Below are 23,597 nucleotides of genomic sequence, written 5' to 3'. Positions count from 1 at the left end.
TAGTTTCCCTCTTACCGCTAACTCATTGATTGGCTTCTTATGTACTAGTTTCTTCCGTTCCCTCCTCAAGTCAAGGCTAATTCGAGTTCTTACCATCCTATGGTCGCTGCAGCGCACCTTGCCGAGCACGTCTACATCTTGTATGATGCCAGGGTTCGCGCAGAGTATGAAGTCGATTTCATTTCGAGTCTCACCATTCGGGCTCCTCCACGTCCACTTTCGGCTAACCCGCTTGCGGAAAAAGGTATTCATTATCCGCATATTATTCTGTTCTGCAAACTCTACTAATAACTCTCCTCTGCTATTCCTAGAGCCTATGCCATATTCCCCCACTGACTTGTCTCCGGCCTGCTTCTTGCCTACCCTGGCATTGAAATCGCCCATAAGTATACTGTATTTTGTTTTGACTTTACCCATCGCCGATTCCACGTCTTCATAGAAGCTTTCGACTTCCTGGTCATCATGACTAGATGTAGGGGCGTAGACCTGTACAACCTTCATTTTGTACCTCTTATTAAGTTTCACAACAAGACATGCCACCCTCTCGTTAATGCTATAGAATTCCTGTATGTTACCAGCTATGTTCTTATTAATCAGGAATCCGACTCCTAGTTCTCGTCTCTCTGCTAAGCCCCGGTAGCACAGGACGTGCCCGCTTTTTAGCACTGTATATGCTTCTTTTGGCCTCCTAACTTCACTGAGCCCTATTATATCCCATTTACTGCCCTCTAATTCCTCCAATAGCACTGCTAGACTCGCCTCACTAGATAACGTTCTAGCGTTAAACGTTGCCAGGTTCATATTCCAATGGCGGCCTGTCCGGAGCCAGGGATTCTTAGCCTATTCTCTAAAAAAAATTTTTGCCTATTCTAAATCCATACGAGCTGCCGAGGCGGTTCAACGAACGTTCTAAGCGTCACAGCGTCTGCATAAGCATGGGAACAGAATGGGCTCGCTACAACAAGGTTGTCTATACTCAAGCGTATATGACCACATCGATGACGTGGATGCATGCAATCAGCGTATATGTATAAATGAGGCCGAACCGTTCATGAGCATGACCCTAAGTGTCCCTGACGCGCGTATACATGCAAACAAGGACTATCGTTTCCTCGAAGTCGTCTTCTGAGCGTGAGATTAAGATCTGACCGGGGCTGCATGGCGTAATGGCAGCAATGTGCTCTTACCGGTGCTTACGTTTCCATTGCAATGCACTCTCCTTATAGGCAGGTCTGCCCCGAGATCAATCGCCTAGATAGCGTTAGCCATTCGAAACCACCAACGCTCCGAGAAGCTCTCTCTTACACGCCTGAGGCCTGCAATGCCAGCACAACCCTTTCAGCGACCTTTGCCGGCAAGACCACATCAATGCGTGGGAGATTTTTGGTTATCTTATTGGTGCAACGTGTCGCTGCCGCTTAAATACGGCTACATATTCAGGTCACGCACTAGGCGGCAAACGCCAAGGCGGAAAACGCCTTGTGCTCGATGATTACAGCTCCCTATATACCGGTGCGCGACAGCACCGGGGCGCGGCACTGTTATCTGATGAAAGCGGGGTATTTACGTCCTTGGGTCGGTGCTAGCAAGCGTTTAGCCGCCCGTGCTAGTTTATGACATAGCTTCTGTGAGCGGCAGCTTAGTACGGCATCACAGTTAAATAAAGGAAAAGAATGGGAGCAATATAAACTTGATTTCGTCCTATGAGACAATGTTTTCTGAGGGCTTTCCACGAGGGCGCGTGCTCCGCCCGACTCGAACGATGTATGTGGACGCGATGCGTGCACAAAATACATAGATAAACGAATAAAAATATATAATAAATAATTAAACAAATAAATTATACAGCCGAGCCCGGGCATAGCGAACACCTTCATTACACAAAATGGTTTTGCTATACACCAGAAGTTCGTTTATAGTTCAAGTTTCCCTTGCGGCTACCGATACAGAACTCAACAAGGTGAAGAAGACAAGATTTATGTCCAAAAATGACGCCCACCACGTTTCGTGGCAGAAATTGTGGTTTGAGAACGAGAGAGAAAAAAGAGGAAATGGCGGAAAGGTGGATTAACTAGACTTTGTCCAGTTTACCAACCTACACATGGGGAGGAAGATGGCGCAGCGAAAGAGAGAGACAATACTTGAGTCTAGGTCTCATTTTCACATACACTAAGCCGAGTGTAGCTTATCTAATTTATAGTCGGCCACTCAAGTCTGTCGCCTTGAGGTGCTTCAGAGGAGCTCCACACGAGCTCTTCTTGGGTTTGAGCTCTGTTAAAGTAGTTTCCATCCGACAATGGTTAACCTGCAATTGGGCCAAGCTGTCAACGAGGTTGTGGGCAAAGTCCTGGCGTATACGAATCCATGATACGGTGTATAAGCGCGACTGAACGAGGACGTAGAAACAGATACACAGAGACAGCGCTTCAGTTTCAGCTATAGATTTTATTTTCTATTTTCTATTTATCTTATAGTTCATTCCGTTCATTGTAACCGAGCTGGGCAGAGCACCAGGTTGTTATAAACGGCTGGCTGACTTAGAAATTTCTTTGGAAACACTTTGGTTGTTGATAAACTGTTCGTAGTAACTGAAAGCTCTCTCTAAGTGGGATTGCTATATGGGGGCTTGACTAAATTAACTTAGCATATAGCGTGGACTCACTCCCGTTTACATCAATTAGATACGGTGCTTTTGAATACTATTGGAATTTATTGAGACTCAGAGGACTGTGAGGTAGGTTTAGTGTTATATAATCAAGGGCCAAGGTTCTTTTGACGAGCATACCTCGGCAGCACGTTACGGAAATTATTGAGGTCTTTTCAGGCCATATGGAATTACATGCTGGAAATTTGATAAAGTTGTCTTTAGCGGTCCAAAGCTATGCTGAAACCACGAGAGATACTGCATTGAGGCGATCTATCCGCATTAAGCTTTTACTGCCTGTAGGGTTATATGGCATGCAGCGAAATCTGAGTGCACAGGATTTTTGTATTACGCCCCCTTCAGCAACCGGGAGTCCGACCCGCGGCTTCGTCGTTAGTAGCAAAACGCCACAGCCATTGGCCACCGTGGCGGATGGTGGCTTTAATGCCTTTGTCAAAATTACGAACCACAGAGGTGTGAAGCAAGATCAGAAACCTACACCACGGATGTTAGAACTTTTGACAAAGCTGTCGAATTTCTCAGCATGCAAGGTAGGTATGTGACCCCTTTCTTCGGCTCATTGGCGTTTTTAGGGCGCTTAAGTACCTCCCCCCTCCCCCCCCCTCCAGTTTTTTTTATTTTTTTATTTGACATTCTCCAGGGCACTACATCTGCAGGATTGGAGTGACGCCTGACACCGGCGAAAGATGCTGAGAGCGAGTGGGGCTGTACTAATTCAAGTACAACCAAATTAGGAAGGCACACTAAGCTTGAACAAAGGAAATCCCTCACGAGAACAGGAATTGGCCTCCCTGGTGCAGTATTCGGCCACAACCTCCCTGATGACATCCACAATTAACCAATGCCTTGGTCAGGTGCTCCGCAGCTGCGGAGCACCTGACCAAGGCGGCAGTCAGACCTATAACGCAGCCGAGGGTGCTAAGAATCTCTGGGTCCCGACAGGCCGCCAATGGAAACTGACCCTTGCGACGTTTAGCACCCGAACCCTCTCGAGTGAGGCTAGCTTAGCAGGACTCTTTGAGGAACTGTCAGACATTGTTTGGGATTTTATCGGCCTTAGTGAGATGAGAAGAACTGGTGAGGCTTACACATTGCTAAATAACGGCCATGTCCTCTGCCATAGAGGTCTCCCTGATAAGAAGCAATACGGGGTAGGATTTCTAATCCATAAGGACATAGCGGGAAACATTGACGAATTCTACAGCATTAACGAGAGGGTAGCAGTAGTCGTAATCAAACTTAATAAGAGGTATAGAGTAAAGGTAGTACAAGCCTACGCTCCAACATCCAGTCACGACGATGAGGAACTAGATCAGTTTTGTGAAGATTTTGAATTAGCGATGAGAAAAGTGCAAACTCGGTATACAGTAGTAATGGGTGACTTCAATGCAAAAGTGGAAAAAAAGCAGGCGGGTGAACAGGCAATTGGCAACTACGGCGCTGATTCTAGAAACGCTAGAGGAGAGATGCTGGTAGAATTCGCAGAAAGGAATAAGTTGAGAATAATGAACCCCTTTTTCAAGAAACGTAACAACAGAAAGTGGATCTGGAAAAGCCCTAATGGTGAAACAAGGAATGAAATTAAATTTCATACTTTCTGCCGATCCCAGCAAAGTGCAGGATGTAGAAGTGATAGGTAGGGTAAATTGCAGTGGTCATAGGTTAGTGAGGGCTAGGATTCACCTCAATTTGAACAGAGAAAGAGTAAATTTGGTCAAGAAAAAAACAGGTCAACTTAGAGGCAGTAAGGGTAAAAGCAGACCAATCCAAGCTGGTAATTGCAATCAGATATGCAGCCTATATAGAGGTAATGAATGAAACTGTAACTGGGCTGGCTTCAAAAGCAGCAATCGAAGTGGAAGGTAACGCACCAAGGCAACCCATGAGTAAGCTCTCTCAAGTAACGAAGGACCTAATAAAGAAATTACAAAAAATGAAAATGTTCCACTCAAGAGATCAGATAGAATTCGCGAAACTGTCGAAACTAATCAACAAGGAGAAGGGATATTCAAAATTATATCGTGAGAAAGACTGAGGAAGCAGTAAAAAATGGACGCAGCGTGAAATTAGTCAGAAGGAAACTTGGCATGCAGTGAAAGATAAGCAGTGTAATATCATCAGCAATTTCGAAGGTATACTAAAAGCAGCGGAAGAATTCTATACTGACCTGTACAGTACCCAGAGGACTCAGGAGTACTCTATTCGAAAGAATAATGAACAGTATACAGAAACTCCTCCTATAACTAGCGATGAGGTCAAAAGGGCCTTGTAAGGCATGAAACAGGGAAAAGCGGCAGGAGAGGATGGAATAGCAGTCGATTTAATCAAAGATAGAGGAGGCATAATGCTAGGAAAACTGGCGGCTCTCTATACGAAGTGTCTATGGACTGCAAGCGTCCCAGAAAACTGGAAGAATGCCAACGTTATACCAATCCACAAAAAGGGAGACGTTAAAGTACTGAAAAATTATAGGCCCATTAGCTTACTCGCAGTATTATATAAAATATTTACCAAAAGAATCTCCAATAGAATAAGGCCAGTACTCGTCTTTAGTCAACCAAGGGAACAAGCTGGCTTCAGGATGGGATACTCTACAATGAATCCCATCCATGTCATTAATCAGGTTATCGAGAAATCCGCAGAGTACAGTAAGCCTCTCTATATGGCTTTCATAGATTACGAAAAATCATTTCATTCAGTAGAGATACCAGCAGTCATAGAGGAATTGCGTAATCAAGGAGTACAGACCGCTTACATAAATACCCTGGAAAATATCTACAGAGATTCCACAGCCACCTTAATTCTACACAAGAAAAGTAGGAAGATACCAATAAAGAAAGGGATCAGACAAGGAGACACAATCTCTCCAATGCTATTTACTGCGTGCTTGGAAGAAGTACTTAAGCTATTAAACTGGGAAGGTTTAGGAGTAAGGATCGACGGCGAATACCTCAACAACCTTCGGCTTGCCGATGACATTTTTCTATTCTGCAACACTGCGGACGAGTTACAACAAATGATTGAGGACCTTAACAGGGAGAGTGTAAGAGTGAGGTTGAAGATTAATATGCAGAAGACAAAGATAATGATAAATAACCGGGCAAGGGAACAAGAGTTCAAGATCGGAAGTCAGCCTCTAGAGTTTGTGAAGGGGTACATTTACCTGGGTCAATTGATCACAGGGAACCCTGACCGTGAGAAAGAAATTCACAGAATAATAAAGATGGTTTGGATCGTATACGGCAGACATTGTGAGTTCCTGACTGGGAGCTTACCGTTATCATTCAAAAGGAAGGTGTACAATCAGTGCATTTTACCGGTGCTGACATATGGGGCAGAGACTTGGAGACTGGCAAAGAAGCTTCAGAACAAGTTAAGGACCACGCAAGGAGCGATGGAAGGAAGAATTCTAGGCATAACTTGAAGACAGAAAGAGAGCGGTTTGGATCAGAGAGCAAACGTATATTGACCATAGTCTAATAGACATTCAGAGAAAAAATGGCGCTGGGCAGGTCATGTAATGCGCAGATTAGATAACCGTTGGACCATTAGGGTGACATAATGGGTACCAAGAGAAGGGAAGCGCAGTAGAGGGCGGCAGAAGACTAGGTGGTGCCATGAAATTAGGAAATTTGCGGGTGCTAGTTGAAATCGTTTGGCGCAGGACAGGGGTTATTGGAGATCGCAGGGAGAGGCCTTCGTCCGGCAGTGGACATGAAAGATGATGATGATGATGATGATGATGTTGTTGTTGATGATGATGATGATGATGATGATGATGATGATGATGATGATGCTGATGATGATGACGTACATATGCAATCGAGTGCACGCTGTAGCTATAACGGAATGATTTCTGTCATCGGGGTTGTTTATGAAGCTTGCTGATGGACTAGGCTATAGCCGAAACATGAAAAAGAAAAATCAAGACGACAATGCCAGCCATGTTATTTCTTGTACAACGGGATTGAGTTTCCGTCAACCTTACTTGCTTGCGATGAATAGAACGTCACACGTCACATGCAAGACCATCTGTCTACGAGAGTTATTTACTGTAAATGTAGCTGGAATAAAGCAGCATCGTCTGCAGGGGCTAATCGCGGACTGTTCTGAATCGAAAACATATCTTGTACGGTTCGCGACTATACATCTCACATGCAGTATAGCGTCCACAGAGGGGCAGCATGTGTGCGATAAGTCGAGTAACGTGCCTTTGGTTACATAATTTTTATCACGGCGCAATCCACTATCGCCGCTGGCTGCCTCGAAGAGCCAGGAGCGCCATGTGTGCCGCGGCAGCTGGTCACGCACACCTGGTGCGCCAGTATCCCGAGCGAGTTGCGATGGCAGATAGCACCCCGTGCGGTGTGGAGACTGGCCATTAAAATGGAGTCCTAAGTCTACATTTCAACCGTCGTTCTGCATAAACGTGATGAACAGTCGGCGACGAACTGAGCTCTGTGATGGGACCTTCGATCACGCACTGCTGCCGCGGTGAAGCGCTACACTTTCCGGGTGGTGAAAATAAAGCTTCTGAAGGGTAGATATTTGGGCATATTGGTAGTTCATGTTTAAGATAAGAACAGCACGAGAAACGGGCCCAAATGAAGAAACATATACAGCGATGTGGGCCTCTTTCTTCGTTTTTCCCTGTTTCCCGCGCTGTTCTTATTTTAAGCGGTAATAAAGCCGCGAAGAACGCATTCACTCCAGCCAAGAGTTAAAGTTTTTCGAACGCACCAACACAGACTGTAGCTGTTACTAAGTTTGCAAGCTCACTTTAATTCGGTCGTCGGCGCGCCTGTGTACACGCACAGATTGAAGCCTATATAGTGCAAGGCCTCGCGAAACAAGGCGTATAACCGAGAAGTTCAGTCCAGAACCCCTAGGATATTTCCTGTCATTCCTAAGCGAGACATACAAACCACGCTGATTCAATTTTCTTTAGCTGAGCTCTCGAGGTCACAGTATGCACGCGCAGACGTGGGGCCGGATTCACAAAGCTTTTCGGTTAATTGTCAGACCTGCCTGCCATACATAGTCGGCTCTTTCGTTATAACTTCGCTCCTTGTCAGTATTCTGGTACGCGTTACTACGAATGGTTCGTGCGCGTGAATAGCATTGTGCATTCGGGTTGAGCTGCGAACGGCACAACACTGTGGCGCTGAGAAGCATGCAGCCAGATATTTGGGCGGTCAGCACAAATCTCTGGCTTGTTCTCAGCACCGGAAAGTTAAATATTATTTCGCTTTGTTAAATCGAATGCCCCTCATATATTATATGTCCTTCCATTGCATGTACCGATCACACGCGTACATATAATGGACCGCTGGACTTTATTTGTGTTGCGTGAAAAATTGTATTCTTCTTCGATATGCAACATGCACCGGGTACCGGCATGCAAACAGAATCGGTCTACGAAGCGCACATTTAGAGGCGCAATGTCATTGGAAACCCGAAGTAAAGCGGGAAGAAGGAAATGTATCTTTGAAAGTAATGCAACCAGGCGACGCGTTTTAGAAAGATCATTAGAAAGACCCACTCCGGCTCGGTTCGTGTTGTCGGGCCAGACAATCGGAGGAAGGAGAAATGGCAGCGAAGACCTGGCGAAACCGTACGACGCCATCGGTTACGAGGCGTATTACCGTCGCACACGTAATGTTTACAGCAACGGCGGCAGTGACTCACGTCATTGTCTCCGGCGAGCGCCACGGCTCATTAGCATTTTGTTGCACGGGCTTATCAACAGGCTTGTTATGCAGAACGGGTACCTGCTACGCCGACGCGCCTCGATGAACGGCAAGACGCGACAACATGTTTTAGGGGAACGCGCGACAACCTGACGAAACAGTATACTCGCTCCGTATTCGTATATTGTTTTCGTTTTGAGTCACTTCTTTCTCGTTCTCCTCCGCGGCGCAAATCTCTCCGCGGTCTTCCGTCCGCGCGGCCCCATCCGGAGTCGGAAAGGACAAGGAGCCCCCGCTCAACGGCGACAACCTTGACTGTTTCTTTTTTTATCCTCGAATATGCACCCACCGCGCTATGGTGCGTTTGTGGTGGTGGGAGGCGTAGGCGCATTCGGGAGTGCATTCATGCGCCGTTGCCACTGGCGTGCACCGCATGCCTGGCCGCCAGCACGGGTGAGGTCTTCCCCGTGATGGCGTGGCGCATGCGCCCTTGCCTCTTCGTCGCGCCCGCAGCGTCATTAGGACCGCCGCGCTGATTAGTCTTTGTGGCACAAGGTCGCCCTCCGAGAATGCCGCCTGCAGCCTACAGCTGCGTACAGAAGATGCGTCTTTTGTTGTTGTTGTTTTTTTTTTGTTTTTTTAATTGTAGTTGCGCACGTATTTTTTTAGAAGTGAGGCACCGAAAAGACAACACAGAAATGCGCATTCACGGCTGGTGCTTAAACTGCTCGCTCGTCAGAATGTTGCGGCGAGAGAGCAACAGGCGAGCACTCCTCAAAGGCAAGCGCAAATACTACTCATCAAAAAAGTAAGCACGTGTAAAGCATCTCCGGAGAGCTGGCATATTAATTTTGCCAGTAAGGAAAGAGAGAAAGTGCCGCCAAGCACACAATGAGTGGAGGAGGCTTTTATGGTGAATGCGTGCCGGAATTTCAGCGGGCTTTTCTTTCTTCTGTTTTTTTTTTTTTGGTGACTGGAATTTCCATTCTTGATTATCATGTTTTGTGCGCCCCACTGAAACCACTTCTCGCTTCATCAGGAAACTCGCAAGAATGGATGTAGATTTGGAATTCCTGCGGCATTGTTTTGAAAGCAGTGCATCATTTAATGTAGCAGTTATTTTCTTACCTTACATCCGGGAAAAAAGCGACACCTAATTTCAGCGAATTACTATTATTCAAGGAGACAAGCATAATACGTAAGACGCTCATTGCCGCATGCAGGATAATGCTTGAAAGACGGCGTACAGCTGTCTGCAGCTTGCAGTACATCCAGTACATTGCAAGGTCGGCACGTACATGTAGTTAGAGTGAGCCCTGCTTCGTCGCTTTTACTAAATGAAGCGGAGAAAAAGTACCTGCTGTCACATTGCGCTCGGTGGGAAGTTTGTTTGTTTATTCTATAGTTTGGCAATAATTAAAACAGTGTCTTTCTTACCGAGTTACCGACACTTTTCAGTATCAGTTATCTGAATTTCTAGCCTTTTTCGTATGCCAATGCCAAAGTTCATCATCATCATCATCATCATCATCATCATCATCATCATCATATTTTTATGTTGTTATGTTGTTATAATGGGTGATAGAAATATTAATTTACTCGACGAAACATCAGCCATATGTATTCAATATACTAGTTTGTTCCATAGCTACGGATATGACTGTTTAATTGACGTCCCCACACGCGAAGTTTCTAACGGCACAGGCATCATGCATGCTCTTTCTAACCTGCTTAATTCACCAGAGGCAAAAGTTCTGCACATCGACATCACTGATCATTATCCCCTGCTCTTACGCTTCAATTCCAACGTACGACCTTGCCCACTTTCGCATACTAAAGATATTCTGGACAAAGTCGGCTTCATAACTGCTGTTGCTAATCCAAATCGGTCTGAAATTAAATCACTAAACGACCCACAGAAAGCCTTTTCCAAATTTTTTTCACTAATTATATCATACTTCCGAAAGTTCACCTCCGAAAGGAAATGCAAAAAAAAATGTGTCATTTTCTCACAATCCATGGCTCTCACAGCAGTTATTAGCAGAAATGCACAAATGGGATAAATTATATAGGAAAACTAAAAGGCGACCATTTAACATTAGTTTTGCCGGCCAGTTGCGACTGTGGCGGCAACTTTCCTGGAGCGTCGGCGCACACCTCTAGCCACGGCGTGACTAAGTCGACTTTGTGGGAACAACAATACGTGCGTCCTCGACTCTCTGTCGCTGCAGCCGAGTTTGACGAAGTCGCCATTGGGACTAAAACGGGCTCGGCGGACCAACTATTGTTACTGAGTCCGTGGGAACGTCTACTGAGACCCCTTCCCACGCGCCGACCAAGACGCCAAACAATGGGCAGCCGGCGGGCGCGCTGCAGCTCGGGGAATAAATGCCCCTACGGTGCCGTGTCGTCTCCCCTACGGTGCCTGGTCAACTCGCCTACGGTGCTTGGACGGCCGTTTCCGTCACCTGGGTATCGGGGGAGGACCGAGTGTTTAAAAACCGCTGTTGTGCGGCTGCTCAGGACACTCTCTCTCAAGCAGTCATGTTAGACTGATGTACTTTCTCAAGCAGTCATGTTAGGGTGATATAAATACTGTAAGTAAACCCATATTCCTCGTTCTCGATGAGAAGCAGTCCTTCCCTTCATCAACGTCCTCAGCGTGGATAAGTTGGACAACGGCATGTGCCAGCTACCTTCTAATTCATGCCCGACTCCAATCTTGACAACCGATCACGAGCGATGGCATTGAACCCCCAATCATAACAACATGAACTTACGTGCCCGATACAAAAGCTTGAGTAACACTCTTAACTGTAAAATAAAATCAGCTAAACGATTGTATTTCGAGCAAAGAATTTTACAGGCGGCTAATAACACCAAGAATAAATGGGAGATTGTCAACTCCTTTTTAAATAGACACACACGACTAAACCAGGTGTCCAGAATTTTAAAGGATGGAGTAGAGCTCGATTCCCTTACTGAAATAGCTGAGGCTTTTAGTAGTTTTTTCTTTCGTAACAATCCACCTACTGCACAGGTCATCAACATGAACTGTCTACCTCATTCATTCTTTTTATTTCCTACAACGCCAGAAGAAATAACTGCTGTTATAAATAATCTGAAAGTTACAAGCGCTGGAATTGATGAGGTCCACCCTGCTAACATTAAATTAATTGTGGATTTATTTCAGATATACTTTCATTTATTGTTAATTTATTATTAAAGATTGGTTTATTTCCTTCTGAACTTAAGCGTGGCAAAATCATTCCAGTTTTTAAGAAAGGCGATAGCTCATCATTAAAGAACTACAGACCTATTTGCATTCTACCATTCTTTGGGAAAGTTATTGAGAAACTAATTGAAACACGGCTAACGAAATACCTTTCTAAATTTAATAGCCTCTCTTCATGACAGTTTGGTTTTCGCCATGGATATTCCACTGAACTGGCACTCATTCATCTTACTGACCAACTAAAAAATTAATCGACGAGGGATTTCTCGCCGCCTCAGTTTTTATCGATCTAACGCAAGCATTTGATAGCATAAATCATAATATCCTTTTCTCTAAGCTCGAAGCAATTGGAATTTGTGGGCCTGCTCTGTCACTACTAAAAAGCTACTTATACAACAGAGTTCAAGGTGTTTCTATTTCCAATGCTTATTCTCGGCAGCGAATTACTAACATTGGTGTGCCCCAGGGATCTATCCTGGGGCCACTTCTGTTTTTGGTTTATATTGCCGATTTATCGAACTGTCTTTCTTCCACAGAATGCATTCTGTACGCAGATGACACCACTATATTCACCTTTCATAAAGATATCTCATCTCTCGTTAATAAGTTAAATGCTGACTTAGAAAATATCTTAAGGTGGTGTAATGTTAACATGTTATCTATTAATGCAACTAAGACCAAATTTGTTGTATTCTCTTCACATCAGCGAAACATACCATCCATTCCACCTATCACTTTTGGTCCTCACCGCCTTCCTCCAAGTTCATGTTCATCTTTCCTTGGTATTCTACTTGATTTGAAATATCACAATCATATTGCTCACATAAAAAAAGAAGATAGCTTATGGTATACGCACCTTAATTAAAACACGCCCTTACTTCACACGTACCACGTTACCCTCACTTTACCAATCTTTTGTCCTCTCTCACATTACTTCTGGCATAATATGTTGGGGAAACACATACCGAGCCATAAGAATAATTACTTACAGTCCACGCTTTTCTAATGCCACTTCCCTACTACACGAGAATAACATCGTCACCATTGCTGGACTCTCTAAATACAACCTAGGTATCTTTTTCTACAGATTTGTAAATAATGAGCTACCATCGATCCCATTTTCGCCATCTAACCTGATGATTCATAGCACCACCAGATATGCGTTCAATAACAATTTTCTTCTACCAAGAATCCGCACTAACTATGGTAAACAGACTGTAGAATTCACTTCCATATCAATATGCAACACTCTTCCTCTCATAATGAAAAACGCAAGATCTTTATGACAATTTAAAAGAGAACTAAAAATGCATTTTTTTATTTTCAGATTAACGACAAGGATTACTGTAGTCGGTCCTTGTTCGCTTTTTTTTTTTTTTTTTTTGTAAATAAACTGTTGATATTTTGTTCCCGCACAATTTTTCCTGCTACCATGAGATATGCTAAACATGTTATTATTTGTAATCGACTCTGTATTTTGTTCTGTAACCGTTCTTTTCTTATGGCTTGTATACTTCCTTATTATATGCTACTGTTGCTTTGAGATGTTAACTATAATAACTGTTTTTGTACAGGAGGTCCCGATACAGTCTTTGAATATGGGACCTCCTTCTGTATACTAAATACTTGTAATGTAACCCAACTTCTAATAATAAATTCTTATTCTAATTCTGATGTCCACTGCAGGACGAATTGAGTCCTCTCCTAGTGATCTCCAATTATCCCTGTCTTGCGCTAGCTGATTCTAACTTGCCCCTGCAAGTTTGTTAATTTCATCACCCCACCTAATTTTCAGCCGTCCTCGACAGTGCTTCCCTTTCCTTGGCACCCATTCTGTAACTCTAATTCTCCACACTACGCATTGCATGACCTGCCCAGCTCCATTTGTTTTCTCTTAATGTCAACGAGAATATCGGATAGCCCCGTCTGCTGTCTGATCCACATCGCTCTCTGCCATATGCACTCCAACCCCTTTTCATTCTTCTGTAAATTTTATTCTCATGGTCCGGTCGCCTGTGAGTAATTGACCTAGATCCCGGAATCAGTGCAGTTTAAAATTATGGGCCGATATGTGCTATTGGGTATGTGCCCAAGGAAGCCGTAATGTTTTGTATATGTATGGTAAAGTGAATGAATAAAGAAAATTTTACACTGACGGGATTTCAACACAGAACTTCTAGCACAGAAGCCCGCCATTTGGCCACCGACGCTTTCGCCCCATTGTCGCGTGCGTCAAAATCAGATCGTAGTTTTGGCTTGTAAGACCCCAGAAATTATTTAAAATTAATTAACACGTCATCATACGTCAAAATATTTGCCAATCCCGAAGATAGCGGAGTAAAAAACGAAAATTGAAGCACTCTGACGCTGCTCCTGCTTCCCTCACGCGAGGGCTGAAGCGAGGGAGTGCTGTTCGCAGCGACTCCGCCCCAGTCTCACCCGCAATTCGCTCTGGAAGACGTCGTCTTTGATCGACATCAACCAACTGGAGGTCAAACCGTCTCCCAGCTTTTCATTATTTCGCTATCCCCCTAAACCCTGCTTCCATGACGACGACATTAAAAGATGCACGATAACTTGATCCGGAAAGTCGGCCATGCGCTGCCGCTCGCATCGCACGCACTGGGGGGCCCCGATGCGCCAAGTGGGATTTAGGCGTACGAGGAGCGTCGGTCTGCGAGGGGAGCACAGCGCAGTGTTCTCCCGGAGTGCCACTTGCTCGCCAGAAGAACAGAGGCAGAGAGAGGGGACAGCCGTGTTACTGGGCGCGCAGTGGACGCGCGCATCCGTGGCAGAGCCATCTAGCCAGGTAGCAAGCACCCCCCTCCGCTAGCGTCGGGTGAACGGCCACATCGTGAAACCGTGACGAGAAAACGAAAGTGCGTGCCGGCGGTGCTAGTCGGTCATTCCCTTCACCCGCGCACCGACTCTTTGTCACCATTAATTCAAAAGCGCTCGAAGCGAAGAGGCCGGGTACTCACAGCCAACATACCTCACTTGTGTCCGCATTTTTCAGTTACGTAGAAAGCAATTCGCCATTCTGGCCGTGGACTTTGCGCTCTCAGGTCCAACCCTAGCTCCCCCTATGCACGGAAGTGCAAAAACTAAACAACTAAAATAAGAAATCGTGAAGTGCACAGAACGTCGCTGATGGCGTTTCTTGGGAATCCCACGAATTAACATGGCCTCAGTCCTAGTTCTCGCAGAGTGCCTGTCCACGTTTGGAGCTTATGGCGAATTACTGCTGAGAGCTAAAGGATGCTGCCGCTTTCCACTCGCTACTGTGCCCGATCGACCCTATAGCTGTGGCATCCAATGGTACCAACAGTACCGCTGTACCCTTGAAAACACGGGCTCTTTAGTTTTTTCTTCTTCTTCTACATCTTCTTCTTCTAAGTTTGCACGTAGAGACGACGTGGCAGTTTTATCAATATGCGCACATGAACCTATACATTTACTGCCTGTCATTTCACGTAACATATATAAATTAAATTTTGGTAGAGAAATGAGAGCTCCCTCATATATGGAGTAATGTTATCCTGTTCTCAACTGCGCAGCTTGTCCGAAACCGCATCTCGGTATAGCTATGACATACGGCGGCCAAGCATGAAGCCGTAAACCGAAGTTATCTGGGGTCGTATCTTTTTTTGTTCGTAAGTAGTCTTTGCCATTGGCTAGCTGTCATTCGCTAATCATATGTCCAGCATCAGCATTGGCTGGAATTTGCACTTACGAACAAGGGCCCTATAACGTAAAACTATTCCAAATTGTTTTTATTCCAATTTCATGACGTTAATTTGTGTAACCGCCGACGCAAGCATCAGGCGGTCACCCGCAGGGTTGTCTGAACAGACCAATCAAACGCTCTCCTCATTCATAGGAGGTCACTTTTGCTTGCTTCAAAAACAAATAACATTGCCTACACTGAGCAGCTTGTCTTATCTAATTGGCTGACAAGAGGCGAGGAGCACACTCAAGTGGAGAGGGGTTTGATGGGACCGAGCCACTGCACTGAAAATCGATAACCGGACGAAGAGGGTGGTGCCGGCGTCTGCGATTGGTCCGCTTTCCCTTATTTAACTCGCGGTGGTTGGTCGAAGATCGCGGCGGCATGCAACGGAAGCTTAGTAATGAAGCTAAAACGGATCCTGAGCAAAGAAGAATTGGCAGAACGAGGTCATAAACATGCCGAAAGTGCTCGAAAACGTTACGCGGCCATGCAAAAAGCTTTATTATACGCAAATAACCCCATGCTTTCCGGTAGGTGCGAGTAGCCAGTGCCTGGGCGATCGGCGGCAGCCATTTTTTATTCCTTTGAAAGGGGCAGCCTGCGGCTATTCAGAAGAAAACTCAGTTTTGTTCGGTATATTAATGCATCTTTAACGCATACACGTCACTTTGACGCGGTGAGTTTTTATGGTTTTGTGACGTCCCGTGACAAGCAAGTGAAGTGGGTGCAGCCCGAAAGCCTTTGACCAATAGCCGAGGGCTAATGGCGAAAAGGAGTCGAATCAGAAATAACTCTTTTATTTTTTGTTCGGTGCAATGATACATAATCAGTGTATGGGGAGCTGTCGCGGTTTTCGTGACGTCCCGTGACAGCCAGGCCAGGAGTGGTCCAAAAAAGTTCTTAACCAATCGCGTAGGGCTGATTGCAGAATTGGAATAGAAAAGTTAGGAACAGTTTTACGTTATAGCGCCACAAGTCTAGCATAAGAGTTCTTTGTGAATGCCTGGTTCATGGAGCCTTACTCACATAGGCGAAAATCTCTAATGCGATATCAGTCGCGTGTTAGTAGACGTCCTTTGCTTAACATAGCGCTAAACTCCCAACAAGCCTACGCAGTCGGGCACTAGTGGTGCGACTAGTGACAGCGTCATACATTACATCTACCTCTACAGAGAAAGCAATTTATAACAGAACAGTGTTGTACAAAATTTGAGATGAAATAATACTCCAGCAACAAAGTAGAATCGATGAGCAGCGAGCGAAACTGGGAGTGGTGAATTTCGCACGAAACGTCATGAGCAAGAAAATTAGCACCAAAAGCCCTGGATTGACGAGTGCGGATATCTCGCATTCCGCGTCTGCTTTTTATGTTCACAGCGTCCTCGTCAGCTACGCCGGCCACTGAGCCTTATTTTTGATAGCAATCAAGAAAACAAAAGCGACTGAACATAAAGAAAAAATTAATCAGAACCGCACGCTGAATAAAGCGACACCCCATACGAAGAAAGAATAGAAAGTGTAAGGATGGCGCAAGAAAGTTATTTCGCATAATACCCGATGCCTGTTACTAAATTGCCTATAAATCTTCGCATAGTGTTGCTGCATGCAGCTTATCCCCAAATGTGGCACGTTCTATGCTAATTTACTGCAGGCCTCATTTCTTTTCACGTACCAGCGATTTTCATTCAGCTCCTTTACAGCGTGTACTACAACACATCTCTCTTTTTCAGTTGTAAAGTTGCACATATATGCAACTAATATAAATATAAATAAACTAATACAAATAATTGCATATAAATATATGCAATTAATATGAACGTTCGGCCCTATTGGTATTCCATGACTCGCAGCGGCATAGCAAAGGCAAGAATCAACCTAGACACACAATACCGAGAAATGCGTGCATTTCTTGTCGATGCGTGTTATCACGCTCTGTGAGATAGGACTGTTTTGTTCTGCTCCAAACCGCATAACACGCCACACTGCGATATCTGCATGTTAAACGTGCCAGCAGCGATTTTCTCCGTTAAATATTGTTTGCACTTAGCGCAGGAATCGCTTTCGAAAGGAAACCCAATGTTACTCATAAATTCTTTTTTCTCCCCTTGCGTCATGGCAACGAGAATTTTGAAGCACTTAGAAGGGTGAATTTTTTTATGTTCAAGTGCGTAATTACGTACTTAAGAACAAAAAAAAAAGAGAGACAACTTCGCGCGACTAGCCCTTACCAACAAAAAAAATATACATGGAACCGTTCGAAAATTCGGATGTACTGTGCATCATTCTGGTACCTGCGCCATGAAAACATCTTCATGAGACGTAAGTCAGAATAACTCTGCTCGCTACTTGCTGCCCAAGTACAGCAGAAACAACAGCATAAGCGGCAAGACATGTCGACTCGGCATACCGTCACAACCCCATCGACGTGAAATGACCCGTTCGTGCCCCCTCTTATTTTTCACCTTGTCGATCATCATTCTCTGCACAACGACCTCATGTTCCCTCCTTATTACGTGTCATCTCAGCTGGCTCATTGTCCCGAGACTAGAATTACGTCATACAGGATTAACACATTCTTTCAACCATTTACGTCACGAACATTCTAAGGGTGAAATCGCCTTTCTCCAGCCATTGCTATCAGAATAATGAGATTTACGCGAAGAACGGCTGACTGTACTATCTTTGTTTATTCCCTTACTAATCTTCAGTCGCTATTTGTCAATACATTAAATACCTAGGTGTCCACATAGATAACAATTTATCATGGAATACTCATATTAATCGCACTCTTAATTTTCTGCGACGTAGCTTTGCTTTGGCTCCTGTTTCCTTAAAACTTCTTTATAAAAGTTTAGTCAGGTCGAAACTCGAGTACGCTTCTTCAATCTGGGATCCTCACTCCTCTACACTCGTAAACGCATTAGAAGCAATCCAAAATCGTTCAGTTCTTTGTTGCCAATTATTCTCGCACCACCAGTATTAGTTCAATAAAGATTTCTCTAGACTTTCCTTACCTTTCTATCAGAAGGAAGAACTATGTTTCTTCCATAAAATCTTCTTTACTAATCCTGAACTGAAACGCACATTGTTCTCGCCACCTTGTTGCCTTTCATCCCGCGTCGACCACAACTTCAAAGTTCAAGTGCCGTTCTGCCGGGCCAACATGTACTTCCATTCCGACGTGCCGATGACATCATCCGAATGGAATCACCTCCCTGCCTCCATCGCCAGCAACCATGAGCATGCATCATTCAAGACTGCCATTTTGAACATGTACAACCACTCCTCTCTGTAACGCCGCAATGGCATTGAGAGTGTTTAAATAAATAAATAGATAAATAAGTAAATAAGTAAATAAATAAATAAATGTTCATTACGAGCATTTCAAGTGTTTCTTAATTATCTAACTTGTAATAAGGGAGCCATTTTACTGTATGCACTTTGTTACTCGTTTGTTTTCATATGTTTCTTCTTGTACTGGCTTAACCCCTCTCATCTGTATACCCCCTGCAATGCCTTTGTTATGCTAAATAAGTGAATAATTTGCACTTTCATTGGCCGAAAAACAGCACAGGATGCCATGAGGCTGGTGAACAGCGAAAGCGCTTACACAGTATACTGATCAATATTAGATTAAATATCTCTGCAGTCAATATCCTATGTACGGGGCTAACAAAGACGCAAACAAACGGAGGTGTAACATTGGTGGTCTTCGAATAAACCACGCACTACAACTATATATTACAGGAAAAAATAAAAAAGATAACCCTAGTAAAAAGAAAAAAGCAAATAATAAGAAGTGTCATGACTCTGGCGGGCAGTTCCTTGCAGTTCTCTTGAACATGTTTTTAGTCTATAATTCCTTTCGCGCTCTTTGATGTGTTTATTATTATCTAGTAATTTCATTACTTGGAAATCAACGTTTGGCAGCTGAAGGCGCGGAATAAGCCTATTTCTTGAACGAGAACGGAAACAGGGTTTGCAGCCATCCAACAGAAGAACTTCAAAAGTATACAATTTTATTTTCTGCGCAGGAGGCTCATCTTCCCTTAAACATGACTCCTAAAACATGCATCAAGACTATGCATGTCCTAAAGGAGGGTTGCGGAAGACGATGACTGGCGCAGTGCCTGGCAGTCTTCTCCTTCGTTCTAAACAAATAATGCTTCTTGCGCTCTCTGATGAAGGTTCTTCACATCTAGCCATTTCCACAGTTCTTTTATTCTGAGATTTTCTTCTGTAGCGAGTGAATTAGGCACCACAAAAGCAGAAAAAAAAATATTGTAATTTACGCAGAGCGCCATTGCACAAGTGAGTGGAATGTTAGCTATACGGCATTCACGTAAAGGCGAAACAACGGGAACCAAAAAATTGAACTATTAAAGAACCCTGATTTAACATTACAGAACATCCATGCGTATTCAATTGTAACCTGATTATATGTCATTTATAGCAGGACTCCACAACCCCCCCAACTTGTGTAACTATTGAGAACCTGAACCTGATGCTCTTTTTTACTTTATTATTATTATTATTATTATTATTATTATTATTATTATTATTATTATTATTAGAATCAACCTTTCTATAGTATGTCGTTGTCAAAGGAAAAGAAGATGGTGGAAATCGACGACTTGAGGGCAGATGCGAGGTGATAGTATCAGGCCACATTAAAAAGGCAAATTACAATAACTAAAACAGCAGTGTCGACGTCTCACGTGACGTCAGGCATACGCATCCTGGTTATAGAACTGATTACTATCGCAGTTCTCGCTCTGCCTTGTCCCTTCCGGGTTTTCCTCTGCGCCTCCAGTCAAGATAAGCCGGTCGTTGCAGTCTGGTTTACATCCCTGGCCGTGAGTATAACGACGCCCTTCCGCCTTGGACGAAGTTCTATGCCTAATAGCGTGATAGTTAGATGAAGTTGTGCGAGAATAATGCGCTTCGTCCAGTCCTTGGTAGCTAACACCTCCGACCACTTCATCGCGATTCATGACGCAATTCCAGCCCTGTCTCTGCCGCATCATGCACAACGTATCCTATATGACGTACATACACGTACGCACACGCACACGTACGCACACAACCCACACGCGCACGCGCGAACTGTAAGTGTTGCTGAAATTAAATCCCACCTTTCAGAATCAACAGCCATGCACCTATTTGTTCTTTTTTCTCCCGAAAGCAAGAGCATAGAATCTTTCATTACGGTTTCAGAATACTCTCTACGCAATCACCCGTCATCAGCCACAGCGCAGGCCATCAACGTCTGATCATTAATCTAATACATAATTTCTATAGCGTGCTTTTTCGCCTCCAAAATGTGTAACCTGGTGCAAATGACAGCAGTGCAAGGTGTGACAAATTTGGGCGCCTCACAGAAATCGTGTGACGCCTGTCTGTAATTCCAAACCAAGCAAAAAAAAAAAAAAAAAGAAGAAGTCGCGGGAGGCGAAATGATGCCGCCCGTATATCTTGAAGCGTTTTCATGAGCGTGACGTCAACTGTTTGCATTGCCTTCCATTGAGAAGGTTTAGAACTACAGACTGTCACCGCGTGGAACCACTGGATCCTCCTCTCCGTGAACAGTGCAGCTCGTCTCGTGCCGCCGTTGTCGGTGAAAGTTATCCTGCATCATCACGGGTTTTGAAGAGCGTGGCGAAAAACGGTCTCCGAACAGAACGGCTCCGTGCAGGTCGTTTGGAGGCGGCCCGGCAGGAAAGCCGGAAAAGCGCTTGGCGACAGGCAATCGGCCGCCGCGGGGCTGACCGACATTTTCGGCGAAGGGGGCACAACGCCGGCGAGAGAGCCGCGTCCTCTCCGGCCGTGTTCACAGCATTCGGCATTACCATGCCGTAAATATCTGCCCGAGCAACGGCGGGACACTCCTCTGCTGCTGTCGCATGACGGGGAGAAAGGCTCGCAGCTTTTCGCCTTGTCACTCGCTCTTTTCTCTCTCTCTCTCTCTCTCTCTTACGATTGTAGCTATTATTGTTATTACCTTTGGGCCGTACTTCGCGTTCCATTTTGTATTCTCAAGCGAACCCGGAACTCACGTAACTCGTTCACTCGTGACTATGTAAAGCCTCCATGCGTTGGCATGTATATACAGCCGGTCAGACAGCAGAAAATGAAAAAGAAAGGAAAATGAGAGAAAAAGAAAGTGAAAGGCAAAACGAATGACAGATAGGCGGCAAGCAGATATATACGCACTCCCGTCAGTGAGTGTCGTAAGACGTGCAATCGTTACGCTGGACCGGTCCGAAGCCGCTTCTGGACATCTTTTCTTGGAAGGCGCGCGGCGGGCCGCGCGTCTCCTGAGCGATGCGCTGGGAGAGTGGGAGTGACGAGTGCGAGTGCGTTTGTCGATTCAAAGGTTCTTCTCAGTAGGGTGTCCGCGATCGTTATTGAGCGTGACATGGCAGGGCGTTAGAAAAGCGCTGGGTTTAAAATAACGCTCGTGCTCACCACACACCCACTCGTGTATATATATATATATATATTACTCAATCATTTGTCATATTCCACGCAAAGAGTTTCTGTTTAACGACTGAAAAAAACATAATAATGAAAGAACAGGACCCAAACGCACGACAATTAAGCAAATTTGGGCGTTATTTATCAGTGTTTCGCCACTCTTTGATAGAAATTCAGCGTTTGTCGTTATCGGAAAGCTCTAACCAGACGCAGATATTAGCACTAGCTGTATATGACAGAAAATGACACCCGACTTCGCCGGTCGTGAACACAGCATTCTTACTATAATATTCTTGCATTCCACAAAACCTATGTATATAGACTTTCCAGCAACCACAAAAATGCACAACGACTATCGATAATGACATGAGTTCTCAGAAGGCATGCAACAGAGGTACAATAAAAACAGAGACATACCGGTACTAATTGTTTCTCACTTCCCAAATGAAGTTTTTAAGAAAGTGCTTTAACGCACCTGCCGCTCTCGTACATAGCGCAGATGCGTACGCTGTCTCATTTGCGCTGTGAACGAGAAATGGGCCTCTTTAAATGGCTGCATAAATCGCATGGCACAAAGCGATTCCATCTACTGCACGTCGGACACGTGTGGGTCACCCCAGTGGTTATCGCTTTTTTTCACACGCACACACAAACTGCCGAACACTGTAGTTCCACTGCCTAACAAGACCTAGTTTCACCACTGAAGGGAGAAAACTTGCAGAACGTCGACGGTGGCAAGTGCGCGAACGCGAGATCCACGCCCTCGCTTTGCCTGACACAGACGAGGCTATTGCACCGGTGATATCCCTACCAGTAACGTTCACGAGTACCCAGCAAACCGGCGCTACGGTGCCGGCCCCGTTGACGCGGAGCACTTTCTCGCCGGGCTCCGCTTTCTCCGGAAGTGAAAGCGAGATATCTTACTAGGCATGTCCTCATTCGAAGTCGCTGGCAAAGCGCCGCACACCATAGGGCGATGCCTCGCTCTTGTCCCCGAAGGGCCATGGTGTTGCACTTGTACGAGAGAAAAACTCCGCGTTGCAATGTTAAGCAGCGAATCTGGCGGGATATAATGAGAACGACCGGGCACATCGGCGTACCTGTGGTCCATGTGATCCAGGACCGCTCTGCCGGGGAGTACTGCATCGGACGGGATACGTGTGAGCACGAGGAAACGCATTTAGGGGGCGGCTCTATTTTATATCCGTTAAACCTCTCCAAGGCTAAGGCTCAGCACGTGCGTCTAGTGGTCAGGCAAAATTGGTGAACTACAGAAGAAGAAGAAAAGGCATATAATCGGAAACGGGGTAAAAGCAAAGCAGAGGCCGTAGAGAGGCCTCGGAAGCAGTCATCGTCGACGAGACCGAGCAGTGCGGCGCCGCGAAAGAGTTGAGGCCATCGGCGCGGCCTCACCTTCTCACCTGTGCTCAGCGCAGGCCGCGTGGTTGACGCATGTCGTCCCGTGGGCCGGCAGACCCGACGGCGCGCGAGCGCTGATCTCTGACGTCGCGACTATCCTTGAGAGGTGAGCCCAGCGCGAGCGCGCTACCGTCGGCGTACGCGACGTTGGCCGCCAGCGCAGCGCGAATGGGCCGCCTGCCGAAAGCGAACCGGCGCGAAGGAGGAAGGCCCCTTTCCGGCTACGTCACGGGACCCCCTTCCCCTGCTGCTGCTGCTGGCGGGCCGGCTCCTTAAAGAGGCCACTTTTCCCCGGCTGCCCAAGAAAGCCAGCCTGCAGGGACGCCGCCGGAATCTGCGGCCCGCCGGCGCAGTACATTTTAGCCGGCCCCCGTGCTTTCT

At 45.5% G+C, this 23,597-nt stretch overlaps 1 protein-coding gene across 1 annotated transcript in view; it reads right to left on the bottom strand.

Moving 5' to 3' along the window:
• LOC126545421 (uncharacterized) overlaps window positions 1-23,393 on the bottom strand; it is an 89,447-nt gene extending 66,054 nt beyond the window's left edge. The window contains exon 1 of the mRNA XM_050193294.3: window positions 23,219-23,393. The gene's annotated coding sequence lies outside the window, so the exon portion shown is untranslated. The remainder of the gene's footprint in view (window positions 1-23,218) is intronic.
• Window positions 23,394-23,597: the final 204 nt, after the last annotated feature.

The sequence above is a fragment of the Dermacentor andersoni genome, chromosome 1, assembly GCF_023375885.2.
Source record: "Dermacentor andersoni chromosome 1, qqDerAnde1_hic_scaffold, whole genome shotgun sequence".
In the NCBI taxonomy this organism is placed as follows: Eukaryota; Metazoa; Arthropoda; class Arachnida; order Ixodida; family Ixodidae; genus Dermacentor; species Dermacentor andersoni.
Note: the sequence above shows the minus strand (reverse complement) of the source record. Positions and strands in the feature narration are given on the sequence as shown.